The following is a 23,606-nucleotide window of genomic DNA, read 5'->3' as shown; positions in this document are numbered from 1 at the left end:
TAGTTCATGGGGCCAAGAAGATTGACAGAACGATCTGAGGTTTCTTTTAAGCTTTGCTGGCATGTCACTGTCATCACAGGATAGAGAAAACTTGCATTCACACGTCCTATCAGACTGGAGCTAGGAAAACTGTCACCATGGTTAGATGGTGTGGCTCCTGGTAAACAGGGGGCCAGGGTTCTCTGGGTGAGGGGCAGAGGGAAATAAAAGGGAAAAGAGTGGAGATCCAGGAGATAACAGACACCCATCCAGGTCCAGGTCTGTATGGGCAAATGGGCAACTGGATGGGAGATAATAAAACCTGTTTTGCATAATTCTCTGGATTCCATGTATGTTTGTAATTGGCTGTTGAAAATAAGCTTTTCTTCTGATAATCAATGGTAGCTGTAACTTTCCAGATATTGTAGAGATTAACAGCACATTAAGTCTCCCAACAACCCTGGAAGGTAGATGGTATTAGCCTCAGTACAGACAAGAGAAGAGTGGCTTCTCAAAATTACACAGCAAATCTGAACCCAAGCCAAGATGCCAGCTTCCTGTCTTTGGTACTTCATGAGCTAGCAGATGGTGGCTTTGTATTTGCTAGGCAGAGGCTGGGGAGCTTTATAAGCTAGAGGAGAGTCTGAGTCATAAACAAAGGAATGAAGGTCAAAGTTTTCCCTTCCCCATTTCTGATGAGCCAGTCTGGGATACATCTACAACTACTGGCCGCTAATGACTACTGAAGTAAAACATAGGTTATGGGCACTATAGTTACAATTTTATCTATTAGGGGCTCAGCATGGAGCCAGAACCAGGGCTTGGCTGGTTTCAGACAGGCCAGATTGTGAGGCCAAGACCCTGAGTATACACCCACTGGGGAGGCTCAGACAACTTGGGCAGATTTTCAGGGTAGTATGGAGGAAGGTCTAGACTGACAGGTTGTGCCCAGCAGGAGGAGGGTACAGTCACACAGGTGTTATGTGGAATTTGACTGAGATAGGTGGTGATTGTTATCACAGAGGTCCAGCAAGGATCTTCAGTGATGATAGGAGTATTAGGGAAAACCATGAACAGGTAGCAATCAGAGCAAATAAGGGTCTGGGGCCAGAATTTTAATTCACTGAAGGCCTAAAGAAGGGGAAGCAGAACCTTACTTGCTGGAATGAAGCTCCAGTTCTTAAGTTTATTGCGGCTGGCCATTGGCCACTGTGAATGCCCAGGGGACAAGATTGGTCATCAACAGAGGTTTGAAAGGAAGCCAGAGAAAATGTCCTGGGATTCCCTTGGAGAACCCAAGATTTTGCAGGGATTGGATGGTGTCTTCATTTATTCAGGTTGTTATAACAAAATAATATCAACAAGACTTATAAACAATAGAATGGGTAACTTACAAACAACAGAAATTTATTGTTCACAGTCCTGGAGGCTGGAAAGTTTGAGATCAAGGTGTCAACAGGTTCAGTTTCTAGTGAGGACTTGCTCTTTGCTTTGCAGATGGCACTATCACACTGAAATCCTTATATGGTGAAAGGAGGAAACAAGCTCCTTGGGGCCTCTTGTATAAGGGCACTAATCCTATTCACGAGGGCTCTGCCCTCATCACCTAATCACCTCCCAAAAGTCCCACCTGTTAATACTGTTGGGGATTAGATTTCGGCATGTGAGTTTTTGGAGGAGACAAACATGTAGACTGTAGCAGAAGGCCTGTGTGAATAAGTGGGTGTAAAAGCAGGATGTTTAGTGTATTAAAGTTATTAACACTTCGTTGTAATCTATAGCTGAAGAGGTCTAGGGAAACAACAGTTACTATGGCTGAGTAACACATCATCCTAAGACTTAGTAGCAGAAAACAAACACTTTATTTTGCTTACACTTCCCATGGGTCAGGAATTCAAAGAGGATACAGAAAAGACAGCTTTCTTCTGCACTATGATGTCTGGGGCCTCAGCTAGCAAGACTCAAAGGCTAATGGTGACCTGGTGGCTGGGACTGAAATCATCTGGAGGTGTCTTCACTCACATGTTTGGTTGTCCATGTTGGCTGTCATAAAGGACAAGAAAGACCCAGGAAAATCTGCCATCTGCAGAACACATAGAGGGTTGCAGAGTGTGCCAATACGGAGCTACAGTCCTCACTTGTAGAGGACACGAAGTTGGGGGTAGATTAGTAGTATGCATTTTTCAGACTCAAAATCACCTTTTGAGTCTGCTGCAGCCACATGCCAAAACCTGACAGATAAACTTATTTATTATCCTTCTGGGGCTCCCACCTTTTCTCAAGTCCACTTGGTGGCAGTCTCCAATTCAAGCAGAACATGGTCTGAATAGTTTGGGAAATAGTTATGAAAACGGGTGTGAAAATTGTAATGACTAGGTCAAAGAATGTTGTTGCTGGAAGGGATTTTGGCAGCTATCTAAATCAGTAATGTTTAACAATTAATAAATGATCTTAACCTCTTTTATTCAAACAAAACATAAGGTCAATGACAGATATTTAGACAGAGAAAAACACAGCTGATCTGATGAGAGCAGAGATGGAGGTCCACAGCATTCACCTACTCAGCTGCTCCTTGGACACCTGTGTGGAACCCTAATGGCTCTATCCCATAATGAGGACATTAAATCTCAGAGAGACGAAATGCATCACCCAAGGTCACCCAGCAGATTTTTGATGAAGATAAGACATTCTATGCTCATGGATAGGAAAAATCAATATCATGAAAGTGGCCATACTTCCTAAAGTAATTTATAGATTCAATGCTATCCCCATCAAGCTACCACTGACTTTCTTCAAAGAATTAGAAAAAAAACACTTTAAATTTCATATGGAACCAAAAAAGAGCCCATATAGAAAAGACAATTCTAAGCAAAAAGAACAAAGCTGGAGGCATCATGCTACCTGACTTCAAACTATACTACAAGGCTACAGTAACCAAAACAGCATGGTACCGGTACCAAAACAGATATATAGGCCAATGGAACAGAACAGAGGCCTCAGAAATAACACCACACATCTACAACCATCTGATCTTTGACAAACCTGACAAAAACAAGCAATGGGGAAAAGATTCCCTATTTAATAAATGGTGTTGGGAAAACTGGCTAACCATATGCAGAAAACTGAAACTGGACCCTTTCCTTACACCTTATACAAAAGTTAACTCAAGATGGATTAAGACCTAAAACCATAAAAACCCTAGAAGAAAACCTAGGCAATATCATTCAGGACATAGGCATGGGCAAAGACTTCATGTCTAAAACACCAAAAGCAATGGCAACAAAAGCCAAAATTGGCAAATGTGATCTAAGTAAACTAAAGAGCTTTTGCACAGCAAAAGAAACTATCATCAGAGTGAACAGGGAACCTACAGAATGGGAGAAAATTTTTGCAATCTATCCATCTGACAAAGGGCTAATATTCAGAATCTACAAATAACTTTAACATATTTACAAGCAAAAAACAATTACCCCATCAAAAAGTGGGGAAATGATATGAACAAACACTTCTCAAAAGAAGACATTTATGCCACCAACAAACATATGAAAAAAAAAACTCATCATCACTGGTCATTAGAGAAATGCAAATCAAAACAACAATGAGGTATCATTTCATACCAGTTAGAATGGCGATCATTAAAAAGTCAGGAAACAACAGATGCTGGAGAGGATGTGGAGAAATAGGAACACTTTGCCACTGTTGGTGGGAGTGTAAATTAGTTCAACCATTGTGGAAGACAGTGTGGCAATTCCTCAAGAATCTAGCACCAGAAATACCATTTGACCCAGCAATCCCATTACTAGGTATATACTTAAAGGATTATAAATCAATCTACTATAAAGACACATGCACACGTGTGTTTATTGCAGGACTGTTCACAATAGCAAAGACTTGGAACCAACCCAAATGCCCATCAGTGATAGACTGGTTAAAGAAAATGTGGCACATATATACCATGGAATACTATGTGGCCATAAAAAAGAATAAGTTCATGTCTTTTGCAGGGACATGGATGAACCTGGAAACCATCATTCTCAGAAAACTAACACAAGAACAGAAAACCAAACACCACATGTTCTCACTCATAAATGGGAGTTGAAAAATGAGAACACATGGACACAGGGAGGGGAACATCACACGCCAGGGCCTGTTTGGAGGTGGGGGGTTAGGGGAGGGATAGCATTAGGAGAAACACCTAATGTAGATGACGGCTTGATGGGTGCAGCAAACCATCATGGCACATGTATACCAAGGATACAAACCTGCATATTCTGCACAAGTATTCCAGAACTTAAAGTATTAAAAAAAAAGTTTAGGGTGAGAAGAGCCTGCTATAGAAGAGTCAGGTATTAGATAAGAAATTATATGTATCTTAGGCTTTATATTGTTTCCTTAACATTGATGATGTGCTATTAATTATTAAGAGATACAAGTTAAACAAAAAGAATGAAACTCAGGATTCTAACTCTCAGACTAGGGCTATTTCTAATTTTTAAATGAATACTTTTAATATATATTACATAAGTAGCATTTTTATTTTAGAAGATTTTCAAGATACAGACATGTACAAGAAAATAGAAATCATTCTTAATCCCATCATGAAGGAATAGCCATTTTTAACATTTTAGCATATGCCTTTCCAGCCTTTTTATCTTTGTATATACACATAGGAACCAAACACAAACATTGTTCTACAACCTGATTTTTTCTCTTCATAATTTCATATGAGTATTTCCCATGTCATTAATTTTTTATAACATCATTTTAATGGTTTCATAGCAGTCAATCCTAAGGCAGTACCATGATTTATTTATCAGTTCTCCTGTTATAAGATATTCTATCTATTTCTTCTATTTCTTGCTTTTTGCAACTATAAAGTAAATTGTGACCAACACCTTTGCAGATACATCATGCACATCTGGGTTAATTTGATTATGACACATCCCTGGGAGTGGATTTCTGGCTGAAAATGTATAAACATTTTTTAAAGTTTTTTGAAACCTTCTGCCAAATTGGCTGGGCTTCCTTCTCTATAGCACCAGGGTGCTTCTTCCTAAAAGGCCACTCTGCGTTGCATGGTACAGATGTTCACCCTTGGGAAGAATGATATTCATTGTTTTTAGTTCTCTTTACAAGATAGAACCATAGCAACATAGAATTGGAAGGAACTTCAGAAGCTAGAAGCTAGATGGACCATCTCTCTCTCTATTCTAACTAGCAGAATTTAACTTGAGAGTGGGGAAAATGGGGAGAAAATTAGCAACAGGAAAATTTTTAAATGATACCATTCCGGGGTCATTTACAAAGGTAACATGATTTACCATTGCTCTAGTTTGAATATCTGACCCTCCAAACCTCACACTGAAATTTGATCTTCAATACTGGAGGTGGGGCCTAATGGTAGGGGTTTAGGTCATGAAGGAGAATCCCTCATTAATGGCTTGATTCTGTCCTCACAGTAATGAGTGAGTTCTCGCTCTATTAGCTCCTAAGAGAGTTCCCTTGAGAACTGATTGTCAAAAAGAACCTGGCACCCTTCCCCTCTCTCTTGCTTCCTCTCTTGCCATGTAATTTGCACACATTTGTTCCCCCTTGCCTTCTGCCATGAGTGGAAGTTTCTCGAGGCCCTCACCAGAAGCAGAAGATGGTGCCATGCCTCTTGCACAATCTGCAGAATTTGGAACCAAATCAACTTCTTTTCCTTATAAATTATACAGCCTCAGGCATTTCCTTAAAGCAATACAAATGGAATAACATATTTATAATGAGATAAGAATCAGGATTTCTTGCTTTAGCCTTAGTTGGTATTTAGGTGTATCTGGCTGTTTTCAAAGGACTGGTGGGATGTGCCTGGCAGGAGTGTCTTCAATAGAGCATCTTAAGGAAACATAGTTGATTAAGGGAACTTGGAAGGAACGGAGGATTCTGAACACAAGGATTATCTCCAGGCCTGTATGAGTTTCTTATTCAAATCATCACAAATATTTTATTTGTTATTTTAGGGGCTTAAAATAACAGAAATGTATTCTTACATTTCCGGAGGCCATAGGTCCAAAGTGAGTTTTATGGAGGTAAAATGAAGATGTAGACAGGGTTGGTTCATTGTGGAAGCTTCAGGGGATAATGAATGCTTTGGCTCTTCCAGGTTTTGGTGGCTGCCAGCATTCTTTGGCTTATGGTCACATCATTCCAATTTTTGCTTCTATTGTCACAACACTTTTTCCTGTTCTGTATTCAAACCTCTCTGCCTCCCACTCATAAGGACACTTCTGATTACATTTGGGGCCCATTCAAATAATTCATGGTAATCTACCTGTGTCAAAAATACTCATTTTAATTATATCTAATCCCTAGTCACTTTTGTCATATAAGGTAACATTCAAAAAGTTTGGCGATTAGTGGCCAGGCCTGGTGGCCCACGCTTATAATCCCAGCACATTGGGAGGTCAAGGGGGGCAGATCACCTGAGGTTGGGAGTTTGTGACCAGCCTGACCAACACAGAGAAACCCCGTCTCTACTAAAAATACAAAAAAATTAGCCTGGCACAGTGGCACATGTCTGTAATTCCAGCTACTCAGGAGGCTGAGGCAGGAGAATTGCTTGAACCCAGGAGGCAGAGGTTGTGGTGAGCCGAGTCCATGCCATCACACTCCAGCCTGGGCAACAAGAGCAAAATTCTGTCTAAAAAAAAAAAAAAAAAAAAAGTTTGGCAATTAGGGCCTGGATATCATTTTTTTGGGTACCGCAAGGACCAAATGCAAAACTTTGCTAAATTTGGGGTCAAGGAAGTTGTGATAAGAATGTCAAGGGAAAAAAGCCATGTCTTTAAAGTCTAGATACCGGTAGACTGGGCTAAGCAACCAGGAGCAAAAACAGGGCAGCAGCAGTATGGGGAAACTTAATATCAGTCAATAAGTCATTATTCACAATGTAAGCACTTTTGTCTCAAATATCAGTGCTCTTGGCCTTGGACTCAGCACTTAGCTTGGAAGACAGTAGTATAATCATGTGCTTAGCTTCCACCATTGTTACTACTGTAGCACTCTGGAATAGAAAAGAAAGAAATTTTTTAAAATTTAGCCAAAAAGACTGAGAGCCTGCAGAGATTATAGCTATGCAAGCCATTTGAGGATTTGAAGACAGACTATATTGGTTCCTTTTCACTGCTATAAAGAACTACCTGAGACTGGATAATTTACAAAGAAAAGAGGTTTAATTGATTCACAGTTTCACATGAGGCTGGGGAGGCCTCAGGAAACTTAAAATCATGGGCAAAGGGAAGGAGAAGCAAGGCACATCTTACATAGTGGTAGGCGAGAGAGGGGGAAGGGAACTGCCCGGCATTTTAAAACCATCAGTTCTCATAAGAACTCACTCACTATCACAAGATCAGGATGGGGGAAACTGCTCCCATGATCCAACCACCTCCCACCAGCTCCCTCCCTTGACACATGGGGAGTACAATTCGAGATGAGATTTGGGTAGGGACACAGAGACAAACCATATCAGGGACAAATTTCCCACAGAATAAATGTGGTGAGGTGGTCAAGCCAGAGAAATCCTGTGTTGAGTTTCTAGCTGTTAGCCATTTGTATCTGCAGGCTGGTGGACCTGGAAAATATGGGTTCTACAAACATGCCAAAGCTCATGTGGCTACAGAGAAGCCTCAAGGTAGCTATCTGAAGGACTGCACTTATGCAGAGGCAGTCACTGCTTACAAGTATAGTCACTCCTTTGCTGGAGCTCCTTCAAGATCTTTGGCTCATTTTTTGTAGTGTCCCTATCAAACATAAATGTTCACCATTCCTTGAGTTTTTGGAAACAAGTTTACTGAATAAGGCATTTGATTAGATTATTATTTTCTTTTTTTCCTTCTTCTACTTTTTGGTAAATAAAGTTTTACTGATACACTGCCATGCACATTCATTTACATATCTCCTATGGCTGCTTTCAATTACACCAGCAGGTTGAGTAGTTGGGGTGGTTATCATATGACCTACAAAGCCTAAGATATTAACTGTCTGGTTCTTTGCAGAAAAAGCTAGCTGATCCCTGCTTTAGGGCCATATGCTGTCTATGTTGCCCCTTCTCCCCCTTCTCCTTCTCCTCTTCTTCCTCTCCTTCCTCCCCCTTTTCCTCCCCTCCTCTTCCTTCTCCTCTTTCTTCTTCTTTTCCTTCTATTTCTCCTCCTGCTTCTTCTTCTTCTTCCCAGCTTCTTTTTCCTCTTCTTCTCCCAATCCCTCCTTCTCCTCTTCTTTTTCATCTTCATCTCCATCTTTCTCTCCCTCTCCTTCTTCTTCACCTTTCTTTCTCCGTTCCTTCCTTGCTGACATCCTTTCTCTCTCTCTTTATCTTTCTCTTTTTTACAATCCTTTAAAAAGGTAAGAAGAAGTCTTAGCTCTAGGGCCATACAGAGGCTTCTGACTATAGTCTGCAGCCCCTGCTGTAATCTACAGCATTGATTCTAATTGTGTTATTTAAGACTGTTTTCATGCAATTAATATAAAACCCAGCCCAAAATTGCTTAAGCAAAGGGGAAAGGGGAGCTTATTGGCTCATGTCAATAAAGAATCTGGAAGAATCTTTAATTTCAGGTGGAGCTCACCCCAGAGGTTTACAACTTTATCCCCAGGGGCTTCACATCTCTATGCTTCTCTCAGCTCTGCCCTCTTCAGTGAGTGGGCTTTGTCCTCACCTGGCTCCCTTCATTGCTGCAGAAATGGCTAGCATAGTTCCAACCACCACGTCCTTTTACATATCATCCAAAGAAAATTCTCCCAACAGCTCTCTTGGAAAGTGAAAAGCCTTCTTTCTTAATGGCTTCCAGCAAACATCTCCTATTTTATTGGCTCATATTGAGTGAACTGCCCATCTCTGAACCAATAACTGTAGCCCAGAAATGGACTTCTCCTACTATCTTAAGATAATTTCACCTAAATATTTTGGGCTATGGAAAAAGACTGGTTGGACTGGTTGTCCCAATGGAAATATAGACTCCTATTATACAAAGAGTGCTCCAGGGAGCAGTAACATCAGCATCACCAGAGAGAAATGCAGAGTCTCAGTTCCCACTCCATGCCTACTGAACCAGAACATGTGTTTTCACAAGACCCCCAGATGACTCATCTGCACATTCACGTTTGAGAAACACCGGTTACTCTTACTAAGAAAGGGAAACGGATGCTGAGCAGAAGCAACAGGTAACTACTACAGAATTTTCCCTGTGATGGTGTTAAATTGATTTTGACAGCATTTTCCATAGAGAAGATTACAAAATGATTTGAGCAGTTATCATTTATCAGTTTGAATGTTTTCAGTGACAAATAGGAAACCTCCAACTCAACAGTCTTAAAGAATAAGGGAAAAAAATCTTACAAACAAAATGTTACACAGTAGAGTAGCTCTCAGGCTTGCTAATTCTTTTTAAAACCTTTCCTTGCAGACGCCCAATGGGCCTCTTCTCACATTTCATTGGCCAGGACTGGCATCCCTGCCCACTTCTAAGCCTGTTTCTACCAAAGGAAGTCTGCATCACTTGCTTGGGCAATTCAGAATGTACCTGTGACTTGTGAGAAGAAGGAGAGGACACCCAACCAAATCTGGTCCCCATCAGAGAGGAAGAAGGGCCATTGATACCCAGGGACCAGCCAAAGTGTCTTTGGTATATTCGTGAAATTTCCTAAGATTGCTACTATTTATGCTAATAATTATTCTAGGATGCTTAATTTCTTTTTCATTGCCTGTTATTTTATAGCCCTATCTTAAAATAAATAACTTCATTTGTTTGTGTATTTTTTAACATGAAGCAAGAAAAATTTTTAGTGAGAAAAGGAAAATAGGCAAACAGCAGGAAAGAGTTTTCATATTCTGACTTCTGATTGAGTGTGACAAAAGGCAACATAAATAAAAAAGACACTTGACAGAATCCTTTACAAAATAGATCTTATTTGTTTTGTGTTTGGGCAGCACAGCCTCCTTTTCTCAGGTCTGCAGCTGGGGGTCAGACTGTCTGTATCTACCACGATCACTAAAAGTTTTGGCATTGTGCTACTTAAGCCCCGGGGTACGCATTTAAATTGTCATATTTGGTCTGCCTCAAGATGACATTCTTCCGCAAGCAAAGAAAAATAGAGTATGTGGTTGTTGTGAACGAATAAAACGAGATACACTTGCCCGCCACACAAGGAAGTTGGGGGCTTCTTAACACTTAGACTTGTTTTCCTTCATTAAGGCTAAATACCAAATTCATTCTCAGTTTCCTGAGAACAAGGCCCAGTGCTGGGGTGAATTAGAAGGCAGTTAATTATGCCCAGTGCTGTGTCAATCCCCTATTGAAGATGTAAGTGCTTGCAAGGAAAGGGTGGACAATCCGGAGCCCCCCAGGGGCTGCAGCCTGTGAATGGATGGCCTCTCTTCAGGGCTCTGTTTAATAAGGGGGCTCTGCAGCAACCCTGGGCCCCCTGCCTTGTGACCCGTCAGTCTGTTGTGGTAGGGGGCAGTGGGTGGTTTTGCGCTGGCTTTATTTGGTTGTTGAATGGATGGTTTCCTCATGATTTCCTTTGTTCCCATTTTATTAGCAATCTTCCTGTGCAGACGAGTTTTGGACAAGTGTGGATGCTGGAAGGATTTCTATTACGGATTTCACAGGCTTCAAAATGGTCATGCTGGCACTTCACCAGTCTCCAGTAGGTTTTACCCTTAAGGCCTGGTTGTTTTTGCACATTCTTCTTGGATTTTACAACAGTAAGAGCATTTACCATAAATGAGGTTCACATAGCTGCCAAGCCCTGTGTCAGACCCTTTAAGCGCAGCTCATTCAGTGCTTTCAACCACCCTTTGCCATGGGTAATATTATTTCCATTTACTGATGAACCACTGAAGTTCAGAGAGGCTGTGACTTGCTCATGGTCACATAGCAAGTAGATGATAGATCTACAGGTAAAACACAACTTTAATTTATACTGAAGACTGTGCTCTTTAAGGCCCAAGGGTGAGAGGACCCTTGGCTTCACCCTTTTATTTGGTTTTATTTATAACACATTTGCAGCCTTCTAAGAAAGAAAGGCATTGGAGGCAGAGCAGAGCCCAGGATCAGAGGCTAAATATTTGGAAACCACAGGCTCACAGACTGTCATTTGTGTGGTTGTACTAGTGAAAAACTAGGAAACATGAAATTCACTTTGGTGCTCCAGGCCCTCAAATTATCATTTGGGGTGGGTCCCTGCTTCTCCAGGATGGATACTTTTGTTTATTGCCGTATTCCCAGAACCTAAAAGTGCCTAGCAAATATACAAAAAGCACTGTATTAGTAAGGGTTCTCCAGAATTAACAGGATCTCTCTCTCTCTCTGTGTGTGTGTGTGTGATTGTCTGTCTACATGCACACACACACACACCACATATATATGAAGATATTTATTATAAGATATTGGCTCTTGAGACTATGGAGACTGAGAAGTCTCATGATCTACAATCTACCTTCGGCAAGTTGGAGACTCATGAGAACCAGCAGTATAGTTCAGAGGCCTGAGGTTCAGAGAGCTGATGGGATAGATTCCAGTCTAGATCTGAAGGCCTGAGAAGCAGAAACACCGAGGGCAGGAGACGATGTCCCAACTCAAGCAGCTAGGCAGGGTTAATTTAATCTCCCCCCACCCTCCGCTCCTTTTGTTATTCTATTCAGGCCCTCAGCTGACTGGATGAAGCCCACTCACATTAGGGACGGCCATCTGTTGTACTCAGTCCACCATGTCAAATGCTCATCTCTTTCAAAAACACGCTCACACTGAAGGTGAGACACACCCAGAAACAGTATTTAACCAGTTATCTGGGCATCCCATGAGCCAGTCAAGTTGACACATAAAATTAAACATCCCAAGCACCAAATGCATCTGAATGGATGGAGAGGAGTGGTGGGGGGTACCGTAAAGGAGCAGGTTCCACTTATTTCTTTATTTTAAAAAAAAAATAACCAGAGCATATTATTTTTAATTTGAAGTTCAAATTTTAAATTATTGCTGTATGACATTGGACTAGTTACTAATCATCTCGGAGTTTTAAAGATAATAATATCTGTCGTGGTTTTATTGGGAGGATTGAATAAAATGAGACAAGGAATATAGAGTTTAGCACAATTTCTGAATGAGGCAGGATTTTGATAAATGATGCCTGTTGTCATCATCACCACAGTATTTTTGCTAATATTGGGAATAGTAATGTCAGGTCTCTTTCTAACAGAATGAGGGGCTTGGCTGCTAGATACTTGTGTTTTATAACTCTCAGAAAAGGAGTTTCTTGTCACTTGCTCACATTGCTCTGCAGGAAATGGGCCTGGAATCCTGGCCATGGTGGGCAGGGTATCTGTGGATTTCTATTTTCCATACCAATTGCATATTTCACAGGTCTGTTTCCTGGTGGTTGACTGCCCTCCCATTCCTGACCTACCAGAATCATCATCATTTCAAGAAACAAACATAGGAATATTCCCCTACCAGGTAAGATACAGCCTAACCAGCATTTTCCCCAAATGAGTATTTTAAAACTAGAGATTTGTATGGCTCATTTAGAACCATTTTACCAGAAAAGGCAGCCACAGGGAAAATGACTTAAAAGGACATGTGAAAGATGGACTCAGCTTGTCTTCGTGGTAACAGAAATATTGCTATTATTAATATCATGCACTTAAAGAGTGCTGCTTTCCCAAGGAGCTCAAAGCATTGCACATATATTATCTTATTTCTCCTTGCCATATGCAAGGGAGGTAAAAGACAGAAATAGGCAATCTTCAGAAAAAAAAAAAAAAAACACTGTTTACTGAAGTAGCTTTGGGTTGGACTGGAACCAGATCAAATCATCCCTGTCTGGTAGGGAGAGAGATAATGAATCATATTCCTGGGAGCGCCTGACCTCCTGTTGCACTTTGCTGAACGCTGGGGGAGGTACCCCAGCGGGAGATGAGAATGTCCCGAGTGAGAAACCTGCACCCACACCTTGGGGAGAGACAGTATGCTGTGAATCTCCCGGCTTTTCAGCTGCCTTCAGAATTCACAGCTGGTTTGGGGGTCCCACTTCCACTTGGAATTGCACACCCTTCTGAATGAGAGATTGAGGTGAGTGCCTGCCCCGTGGCATTTTGTTGATCTGACATCTTGGCTTCTGATCTTGGGTGTTCATGCAATTCTCCAGGTAGAGTCAGGAGTGTTCTGCATTACACAGAACCTTGCCCTCTAAAGGATATTGAACACATTTAGCATTAGGTAGTAGAAGAGGCACTGGATTGGGCTCTCCTGTTGCACCAGCAAGGAAAGATTCAATGCAGTGTCACACACCTAAGAAGCAGTCTGTGAGTTCAGGCATTTATTTCACAGTCTACACCCTTGGCCAGAATCTACTGCACACATGTCACACTCATGTTCACTTTGACTGAAATTTGACTCAACAGAGAGCTAGCAGTGAAGGGCTTCAAGCCCACATTAGATAAATGCTATACTATGTCTGAATTGGAGCCTGATGGGGTCACCTTTCTCATTTACAGGTGATGGGAACTTTGGAGAAAGTGAGAGTCTTTGAGGACAAGAAGAACCACTCCAAAGGCTCCCTTGGGACTGTGTGGGGGAGAAAGCTTTACATGTCAGAATCTGACAGACTTGGACTTCCCATCCCGGATCCACGTGTACTTATCTGTAGGTTCTTGGAAAGCTCTTTAAACAGTCTGAGTCTCCGCTTCCTCATCGGTAAAATTAGCATCATAACCTATATGAGATTGTGGTTTTGAGGCTTTAAGGCACATGACAGGTTATTCCTCATCAAGGGGAGCTCAGATAAGACTGTGGGAAACATATACTGGCTCAAGAAAATTTACCTTTCTGTTTTGCTTCCAGGTTTAGGTAGCTTAGAGCCCTCAATGTTGCCAGGAATGGTAAAATTGAATACATCCCTCTGGGAAAACTCCAGGAAAATGCTGGCATTTCATTACTATTTACTGTGAGAACATTTGTTCATTTGTTTAGTTGGTCAGTGAGAGAACAAATATTTAGTAAACTTGTTAGGCACTGGGCTAAATATTACAGGTAACATGATGGAAAAAGACCCAATCCCTGCCCTCAAGGAGTGGCAGCTGTTGTATTTGGTTGATTTCCCCCAAGTTGATGATATTAAAACCCCACGTGGCCTGAGTAGAGTTGCTGAAAGAGCGGTGAGAGAAAACAGCAAATGCTTGTCTGAGTTCACGTAGCCCTGGGAGTTGGCAATTCCAATCACAATTACAGTCTTTTCTGTCAGGGTTGACCTTTAAGGAGATTGCCTCAATTATAAAAGGTCAACATCTCCTGGTTCTGGCACAAGCAAGTCCTGAGCTCGGTAATAAAATATAGCCAAATAACCCCATGGAGTCTCTTACCTCTGCCACCCAGCAATGGCCTGTGGCTGTTAGACTTCTTTGGAACATAGTGGTCATGTAGCTGTCAGATGCAAGGTGTGTACTGGGAAATTTGTATTTACATCTTAATGTCAGTCAGCCTGTGGACTTTTAAATTAGCAATTAAAACTTTGCTTTTATAGCTAGTTAGTCATTATGCCCAAATGAGTCAATTTCAAGGATTATGCACTTCTCCATACAAAAGTTAAGGTATGTGAGTTAAGGCTATAGTATGTAACTTTTAGAGGACTCATTCCTCCAGGTATGAGGGCAAGTGGGCAAGAACATGCTGTATAAATTCCTGCTTTTCATCTTGCTGCCTTGACACTTCTGGATTCAAACTCCAAAAAGATAAATTACATCTTTTGATGTAATCTGTAAGGATAATAGTGACTCTTGACCTCATTGTATTGCCCTGCTGTGAAACTCTCCATTTGTGTGGTCTACAAGACCCCATCTCTCCAGACCCAAAGAGTAGAAGACAGACCAGGTTGAATATTTTCTTCACAGGGACAAGACAAAGAAGAGTTCATAGAGAACAGTGAGCTGGGTCAGACTCATGGCGAGTCTGCGGAACTGACTTCCCACCTGCACAGTTTCTTCTGTGAACCAAACCCAGCTCTATCTTCACATCAATTCCAGAGAGTTGTCCTGTGTGTCACCAGACAGGAAAACTGGTTTATTCTTGGGCCAGTGGCACAAAATCAAGCTGGGGACTAATTTTTCTTGATTTTTAAAATTTTATTTTAATTATTGATTTATTGATTGATATAGGGTCTGGCTCTGTAGCCCAGGCTGGAAGTGCAGTGGCATGATCTCAGCTCACTGCAACCTCTGTCTTCTGGGCTCAAGCGATCCTCTCACCTCAGCCTCCCAAGCAGCTGGGACTACAGGCAAGTGCCACCACACCCAGCTAATTTTTTAAATTTTTTGCGGAGACAGGGTTTTGCCATGTTGCTCAGGCTGGTCTCAAACTCCTGATCTCAAGCAATCTGCCAGCCTTGGCCTCCCAAATTCCTGGGATTACAGGCGTGAACAAGCGTGCCCAGCCCAATCTGGGAACTAATTTTAAAGCATCTTTTCACGTAGCATAGATTTCCTCATCAGGGGACTGGAATTTCCAGCTCTTGTGCCCTTGATATTTGAGTTGCTTTTTAAGCTCTAGTTTTCAGTCACTGGAAGATCTTTTGATAAAATACTATTATCGCACTTCTTTGCTTACTCCTAGAATAATGCTGATAGCAGGACACTTTCTGATATGGTGGTTAGACATTTGCATTGGCTTTTGGATAGTATGTCAGTTGTTAAAATTTGGACTTTTCATAACACAGAAAAGAGCTTCTCACCTCTGGGCCACAAGGTTTATAGATGAATTGAAATTTTTATAATTATATCCAAACAATTTTAAGTATATACATTTTTCTGGGGGAAAAGAGCTGATGTTCTTGTCAGACACTCAAAGCAGTCAGTGACCTAGAAGAAATGAAAAACCACCAATCTAAACAAGGTTTCCTTAACTTCAGTAGCTGGTAGGTCACTCAGAGAGATTAAAGGTCAATTATAGCTGGAGACAGGAGTAGTAGGGAAGGTCCATCTGCAGTAAAGGAAGGTGATTCTCAGACCCCTAGAAAGTGTGAGTATTGTCATCATGGGCCTGGAGCCTGGTTCAAATGGAATGTATTTTGGTTTTGGTGCCTGTATTCTGGCTTCACAATATACATCATCCCGTTGCTCTGTGATGAGTTTTTTATGGAAACACCTTGTCCAGAGAAGCACCTTACTTACTTCAATTACACATTAATTATAATTTCATGGGCTTCTTATTGCCAAAAAATAGGAAAGCCTTGCCAATATGAATTGTATTTTATTCTGGCCAGGGGTAGTTTTATTTTTATGGTATCAGAGGAACACCATTTTTGTACCCAGTTTTCTGTGTAAATAGTAATGGAAAGTAAAAAGCACAAAGCCAATGAGGAGAACTATTAGAACCCAAATCATACAACAAAAGGCTATGAGGAAAAGAAATGATTCATAAAATGAAAGAGAAGCATTTAAACCCTTCCTCAGTAATAAGCTCAGAGAGATTAGAAAATATATTCACGAAACAAGATTTGAATGCCATAAAAAGACACTGAGAGAACAAGAAAAAAGAAAAAGCCTCTGCTGATTAACATACAATTGCCAAAAGCAACCAAAAAATCAATAAAAGAATTAAAGTCTATGGTATTTCTCAGAAAATAGAAGAAAAAGACAGAAATGGGAAAAAAATGCAAGAAAAGATAAGAGACATAGGGAAAGGAAACATCCAGGGAGTGCATATTGGATTAATAAGCTTCTTAGAAAGAAAGAATTAAGAAAACAAAAGGAAGTAAATAATCAATAAAAAAAGGAATTTTCTCAGAGCTGCAATACTGGCACCATCCAATGGAAAGGACTGACAAAGTGCTGATTCCAAATAATAGAAATAAACCTTTTCTAGACACAGCCTTGTGAATTCAGAACACCAGGGATAAAGAGAAGACCTGCAAATCTTTCAGAAATTATTTTCCCAAATCCCTACAAAGAAAAAAGAATGCAACTGGCATCAGTCTTTTCAAAAAGCAAGGTTGGAAGGTAGAAGACAATGAAGCAAGAAACTTCAAATTTGATGGAAAATTATACTCAAGCTCAAAGTTTATGTCCACTGAAGTGGGAGTTCGGAATAGAAAGCCTTTTAGACAGTAAGTATTTAGAAAATGTACACCTCATTACTGATAAGTTTGAAATATCAGGTTGAGAAAAGTGGAGGAAAAGGGGCAGCTGAGCAGCTGCCAGAGAGAGTTGCCAAAATTAGGCCATGGCTTTAGACCCGTGGGACACCACTCCCACCTCCATTGAAGGCTGAACATGCAGTTTGTCTCATGGTTGCTCCTGGGCCTGGGCACTAGGCACCCTAATACCACTGTCTTGGGGTCTACAGAAATTCATCACTCCAGCCACTGCCGCCAACCCTACCATCCAGACTTAACACTTCATGGTGCCCACTTCTTTGAGTCATTAGTTCTTAATTTAAAGTCTTCAGTAGTAAAATTTTATAGGCAAATTCTAGGTAACTTGTTCATGGCCTAGATGCAAAGATATCAGGGAAGTAGACTGGGGCATTTTCAGCTTTCAATAGAGGAACTTGGGCTTTGACTCCAAAAGACGCACCCTGTGGAAAATTCCCCAGCACAGAAACAGAGTTTAGGTTCTGAGTATAAAAATATTTACAAATGTCTTTGCAAGATAGCTTGGACATGTCTGGTGATATGTTCAAGGCAAAAGCACAAACTGAAATGAAAAAAAAAAAAATTAGAAACTCCAAGGAAAACAAAAGAAGGAGAGTAGTGGTCCAACCGTGAAGCAAAGTCAAATGTAAATTGATTTTATAGAATTAATTGAGTATAATGGGAAAACACGCTTTTAGCTTTGATGCTAGAAACTTTTCCTACCAATGACTCAAGGATCCCAAGGTGAGACCTACAAAGAAGAGGTAATCCTGGCATGCTGTTCAGTACAGGAATGAACAGCATTTGCATGATCATGATAATGTAAACAGGTTGTTGTTTTTGTTTCCAATGTTTTCTATCAGTTTACACAAAGTACATTTGCTTGTGATTGCAGGACAGAATGTAAACAACTTTGACAATGCTAATGGATGGGTGACAGGGAGGCATGTAGAGGGTGGAAGGAGAAAAGGTAGAGGAAAAGGTAGGATACAAATATATTCATCCTACATTTAAGCCTACATTTGCATGGAGTTGATTTTTTGTTTCGATTTGTTTTCTATTTTGGTGTTGGTACTGCCTGAATTTCAGTTTTAGAAGATATCAGCAAAGATCTGCAACAGAAAACTATATTTTCAAACTAAGCTCCTTACTTTGACAGAAGTTGTTGAGTTCGAAATTAATTCTTGTCTGTAGATCAATGGATTGCATAAATGGCAGATCAACCTTGACAAGATGGAACAAATACAATCATTAGTGAAGTCCTAACAATGCAGAACAATTGACTGTGAATTTAGGTCAGTTTGTCTGCCTTGAAACACTTTTACTCTATACTATTTCATACTTGACTAGTCCTTACTGTGTGCTTGACGTATTTTGTAATTGTTTTGTAGGCAATTTGGAATCGCCAATATAAAAAAAAATGTATTTATTTAAGACGTGAATGTGTAGAATATGGACAGCATAGTTAACTAGAAGTTTTAACATAGCACAGGAAAGAAGAGCATAAGTATAGTAAGATTTTGGAATGGTACCAATGGTTAGAATGTGGGGGTTGAATGTGCAGGGAGGAGAAGAATTCTGCTAAAGTATGGGAGTGGAGCAGCGCTGTATTTCCAGAAGACAAGAAAATCTGGATCTGGAGTCAGTGTTTCACAGTTCCTTCATAGCAGGGACTTCAGATTTGGCAGGCAATGTAACGGGCCCAAGAAGGGGACCTCCTTATGCATACAGGGTGGTACCTGCCTTTTCTTTTTTTTTTTTTTTTTTTTTTTTTTTTTGAGATGAAGTCTCGCTCTGTCGTCCAGGCTGGAGTGCAGTGGCACAATCTCGGCTCACTGCAAGCTCCGCCTCCTGGGTTCAAGCCATTCTCCTGCCTCAGCCTCCCAAATAGCTGGGACTACAGGTGCCCGCCACCACACCCGGCCAATTTTTTATATTTTTAGTAGAGACGGGTTTTCACCGTGTTAGCCAGGATGGTCTCAATCTCCTGACCTCATGATCCACCCGCCTCGGCCTCCCAAAGTGCTGGGATTACAGACGTGAGCCACTGTGCCCAGCTGTACCTGCCTTTTTAATCATCAAAAACTCGACTTCCAACAGACTGGGTTTTGGGGTTGCTTCCTTATTTCCATGGATCATTCCTTGTGACTGTAAGAAAGATACAGCAGCATAGGCATATTTTATTTCCTTGGAAGTTAGTAGACTTGTCCTCTTCTGTGGGGTTTCCTGTATATTCAACAGGGTGAGAGACTTAGGGAGAACTCTAAGTTTGCCTGGTAAGGAATTTACTCTTCTTGCCAACTAGAAAGCACAGAAGAATCCAGTTTCTATAAGCTTCCCGGGAGACACATGCTATGAGTAAGATGCTTTCTAGTACTCCCACTTTTTCCTAGTGCTTCCTCTTTACTTCAATGTTAGATTCATAATTCTTTTTTAAAATTATTATTATTATTATTTGAGACAGAGTCTTGCTGTGTTGTCCAGGCTGGAGTGCAGTGACACAATCCCAGTTCACTGCAACCTCTGCCTCCTGGGTTCAAGTGATTGTCGTGCCTCAGCCTCCAAGTAGTTGGGATTACAGGCATGTGCCACCACGCCTGGCTAATTTTTGTATTTTTAGTAGAGACGGGGTTTCTTCATGTGGTCCAGGCTGGTCTTGAACTCCTGGCCTCAAGTGATCTGCCTGCCTTGGCCTCCCAAAGTGCTGGGATTACAGGAGTGAGCCACTGTGCACAGCCTTAGGTTCAGGATTCTTAACCATTTTTGTAAATATTTGAGAAGAAGCTCTGAAGGCAAATACTAAGCTTGATGGATAGTTCCAGTGCCTCCAGCTTGAATCCTGTTGCGTTCAGGTGAACACACATTCCCTTGGTCATGAGTTAGGCAGCCATACCCAAAAACAGTCAGGCTAATTTCACACACTCACTCCTGGTCATAATTTTAGTCATCAAAAGACTGTCCTTTATGTTTTTCAAGATTCTTTCTGAAACCTTTGACTAATCATGCCTCTTAGTTTATGTTGTTAATGTGGGATAGGTCAAAACATTTGCCCATTCTTATTTGTGAGAAAGGTCATGACTATTACTACTTCTCACCGTACCCTTGACCTCTACCCTATCTGGCTCTTTTTAATCATAATGTTCATGACTTGCCAAGAACAGAGTTCTTGGGCTGTCTAAACTGAACTCTTGATCTTTCTTTTCGCTGTTCCTTCATCTTTCTTCTTCTGCTCGTGAAGACATCTTCATCTTTCCAAATGCTGATGCTGGGAACTTGGAGCAATCCTTGATCTCTATTTTTTCATCACTCACTCTATACAATCTCTTCCAAGTTCTATAGATGTTATTTTGAGTCCATCCACTATCTAAGTTTATATTCCCTCAAGACTAAGCCACCTACATCTCTTTCCTAAACACCAAAAATAGCCTCACTAGTTTCTTGCTTTCTTTCTTGGACCCTTGTAGTCTATTCTGCACATGATTGTTAGAGTAATCTTTTTTAGAAACAAACAAACAAAAAAAACCCCACACATTTGTCATCCTGTCACTGTTGAGCTTAAAATCTTTCAGTTGGCAGTCAGTATACTTAAAGTACAAATTTCCTGACATGGTTTGCAGCAGTTTTTGATATGGGCCTTGCCTCCATCTCCAACCTCATCTTGGCCCATTCTCCTCCTGACCCCAAGCCCTTTGTTTATATCAGCCTCCTTCCATTTAGTTGAATGTGGCCAAGCTCTTTCTCACTTTGAGGCCATCACACACCTAAAAAGTTCTTTCTCTTGGTCTTCACCCGGATTACTCCTTCCTGCCTTTCAAATCTTCCTTTCATTACTGCTTCCTTAAAAATTCTCCCTGTGATTTCCAAGGTATACACGATCCTCTGGTCATACTACTTGCACCATAGAATTTATCACAATTTGAACTGACAAGTTATTGTATGTGCATGTATGTATATTTGTCTAACATCTATCTTCCCAGTCAAGCATGTGTTCCATACAAGAGGGCACTATCTCATTCATTTTTCTATTCCCAACAGAATACCTAGCATGAGGTAACTGCAAAAAAAATTGTTGAGTGTTTGAGTGAATGGAGCTTAGCCTATTGAGGGCCAATTACTGTATCATTAGAGTCCTCAAACATGTGGTCCTGAGTTTTGAGTACTCAATTGAGGAGCCACATACAAATTTGAGGTTTGACTTGACATTAGTGAGGATGAGGGTGAACCCTGCTACAAACATGCAGAAAAGAAGGGACATGGGCCAATGGGATTGGGGAAAGGCAGAAGTAAGAAAGGATAAAGCAGAGGCCAGGCTAGACTTGGATTTGTCACATCTGTGAACAGCTGCTTGCCTTTAGAGCTGTGTTCTTCTATAAAAGTATAGCATGAGTCATGTATATGACTCTATATTTTCTAAGTCACATTATACAACAAAAAAAACTAATGAAATTGATTTTAGTAAATTATTTTAATTTATTCAATATTACAAACGATTACTATTTCAACATGTAATCAATGTAGAAAATTAAACAGATATTTTACATTCTTTTTTCATATAAGTCTTTGAGATCTGCTCTGTACTTTACACCCACAGCCCATCTCAGTTTAGATCAGCCATATGTCAAGCACTCAATAATCAAAATTGGCAGGCTGATGACTACCATATTGGACAGAGCAGGCTTATAGGTTCTTTCTTATATTAGTCTACTTGGTTGCTATGACAAAATACCATAGACTGGGTGGCTTAAGCAACAGACAATTGTTCTCACAGTTATGGAGGCTGGGTAGCACATGATGAGGGTATCAGTATGGCTGAATTCTTGGTAGGGGCCCACCTCCTGGCGTGCAGACTGCCACATCTAGTTGTGACCTGGCATGGCAGAAAGAGAGAGAGAACTCTGGTGCCTTCCTCTTCTTCAAAGGACATTAATCCCATCATGGGGGCCCCATCCTTGTGACCTCATCTAAACCTAATTACTTCCAACTACCTTCACATTCAGGATTAGGGCTTCAACATAGGAATTTGGACATTTGGTCCATAACTTCTGAAAGGTTTATTGGCACTGACCATGAGCTTGCCCTGATTTTCTCCTAGTGGGATATTATCATTCAGGTAGGATACGATTCCTTGAGTGGCAAATTCCAAGCAACTTTAATTATCCTCCAGGCTGAGGGTGGTGTGTAAAGCTGACATGTAAAAGAGGAGGCTTTTGTGCGGCTCCAGATCAAAGAACTACAATGGAATGTTCAGGAGGCAGATTGTACTTAGAAGTTTAAACAATCAGAACTTTCAGGAAACAAATGAGATACTCTCTCTTGCACTTCTTGTCATTAGAAGATCCAAGTAGCAGCTGATGTCCACTTGGGCCAGGATTTGATAATTCAATGAAGACTTCTATCAGACAATCCCTGAAGTTCCTTTGAATCATGATGTTCTATAATTTAATTAAACTTGAAACTTTCCTCCAACAAAACATACTATTTTTCTTTCTTTTCTTGACCTTCATTTAGAAAGCATTAGCAAATGCTTTAGAAAGCATTTTATTTCCAGAGCAAACAAGTTTTCATCTATAGCTACACATACATAGAGAACTGGAGAACTTAGGCAACTACTCTCATAATTTTAGAGAAAAAATAGTGAAAACATTTGAGGCAAGGGATATCCCTTTAACCACTTGTTTTCAGACTGCAGTTTTGTTAGTATGAACTAGGCCTACATGAGTTTTTTCCCTCCATAGCATGTTAGACTCATTTATAATCTGTATAATGTATGTTAGAGATGGCAGCTTATTTTAATTTTTATTACTTTTTTTTTTTTTTTTTTTTTTTTTTTAGAGACATGGTCTCACTCTGTTGCCCAGGCTGCAGTGCAGTGGCACAAACATAGCTCACTGCAGCCTCAAACTCCTGGGCTCAAGCAATCTTGCCACCTCAGCCTCCTGAGTAGTTAGGACTACAGGCCCTCACCACCACACCCAGCTAAGCAGCTTGTTTCTAAAATGAAATTATAATTAAACAATTGTATACAAAATTACACAATATTCACAAATAGACCAATTTTCTATACTGCATAACACAGTCAACCTGGTAAATACTGACTTACTCTACCAACGTCTCATATTGTTAAATCTGTGCATTTTACTTCCTGTTTGTTGCTAGGAATGGCTTTGTGAGGTCTAAGCCTGTTTGATGCTAAGCTCTTGCCTTCCTAATTCTGAGAAGACAGAACTTAGTCCAGCTAGACAAATAGGAATTCTCCTGCTTTTAACCTGGGAGACAAAATATTAACTTTTTTTTGAAAATAGAAGAATACAAAGAAGTTGATAATATGAAGAAGAGTGAATTTTGCAGTCATAAGCAGTCCATATTTTTATTTGCTTTTTTAAAAGACTAAAGGTCAAAGTTGTTTCTAGAAATCTGCAAATTTTCTTTTGTCTTTTTTTTTTTTTTGAGACAGAGTCTTGCTC

The 23,606-nt window shown here is 40.6% G+C and overlaps 1 long non-coding RNA gene across 1 annotated transcript; it reads right to left on the bottom strand.

Moving 5' to 3' along the window:
* Nucleotides 1-6,847: 6,847 nt before the first annotated feature.
* Nucleotides 6,848-22,912, bottom strand: LOC134808445 (uncharacterized). The gene is made up of 3 exons (XR_010151366.1): nt 21,909-22,912; nt 18,294-18,366; nt 6,848-7,024 (listed from the first exon to the last, which is right to left on the bottom strand). It is a non-coding gene; the product is annotated as an uncharacterized LOC134808445 (long non-coding RNA).
* Between the last annotated feature and the right edge of the window lie 694 nt (nt 22,913-23,606).

The sequence above is a fragment of the Pan troglodytes genome, chromosome 16 (genome assembly GCF_028858775.2).
Source record: "Pan troglodytes isolate AG18354 chromosome 16, NHGRI_mPanTro3-v2.0_pri, whole genome shotgun sequence".
Classification (NCBI taxonomy): domain Eukaryota; kingdom Metazoa; phylum Chordata; class Mammalia; order Primates; family Hominidae; genus Pan; species Pan troglodytes.
This window is presented reverse-complemented; position numbering and strand designations above follow the sequence as displayed.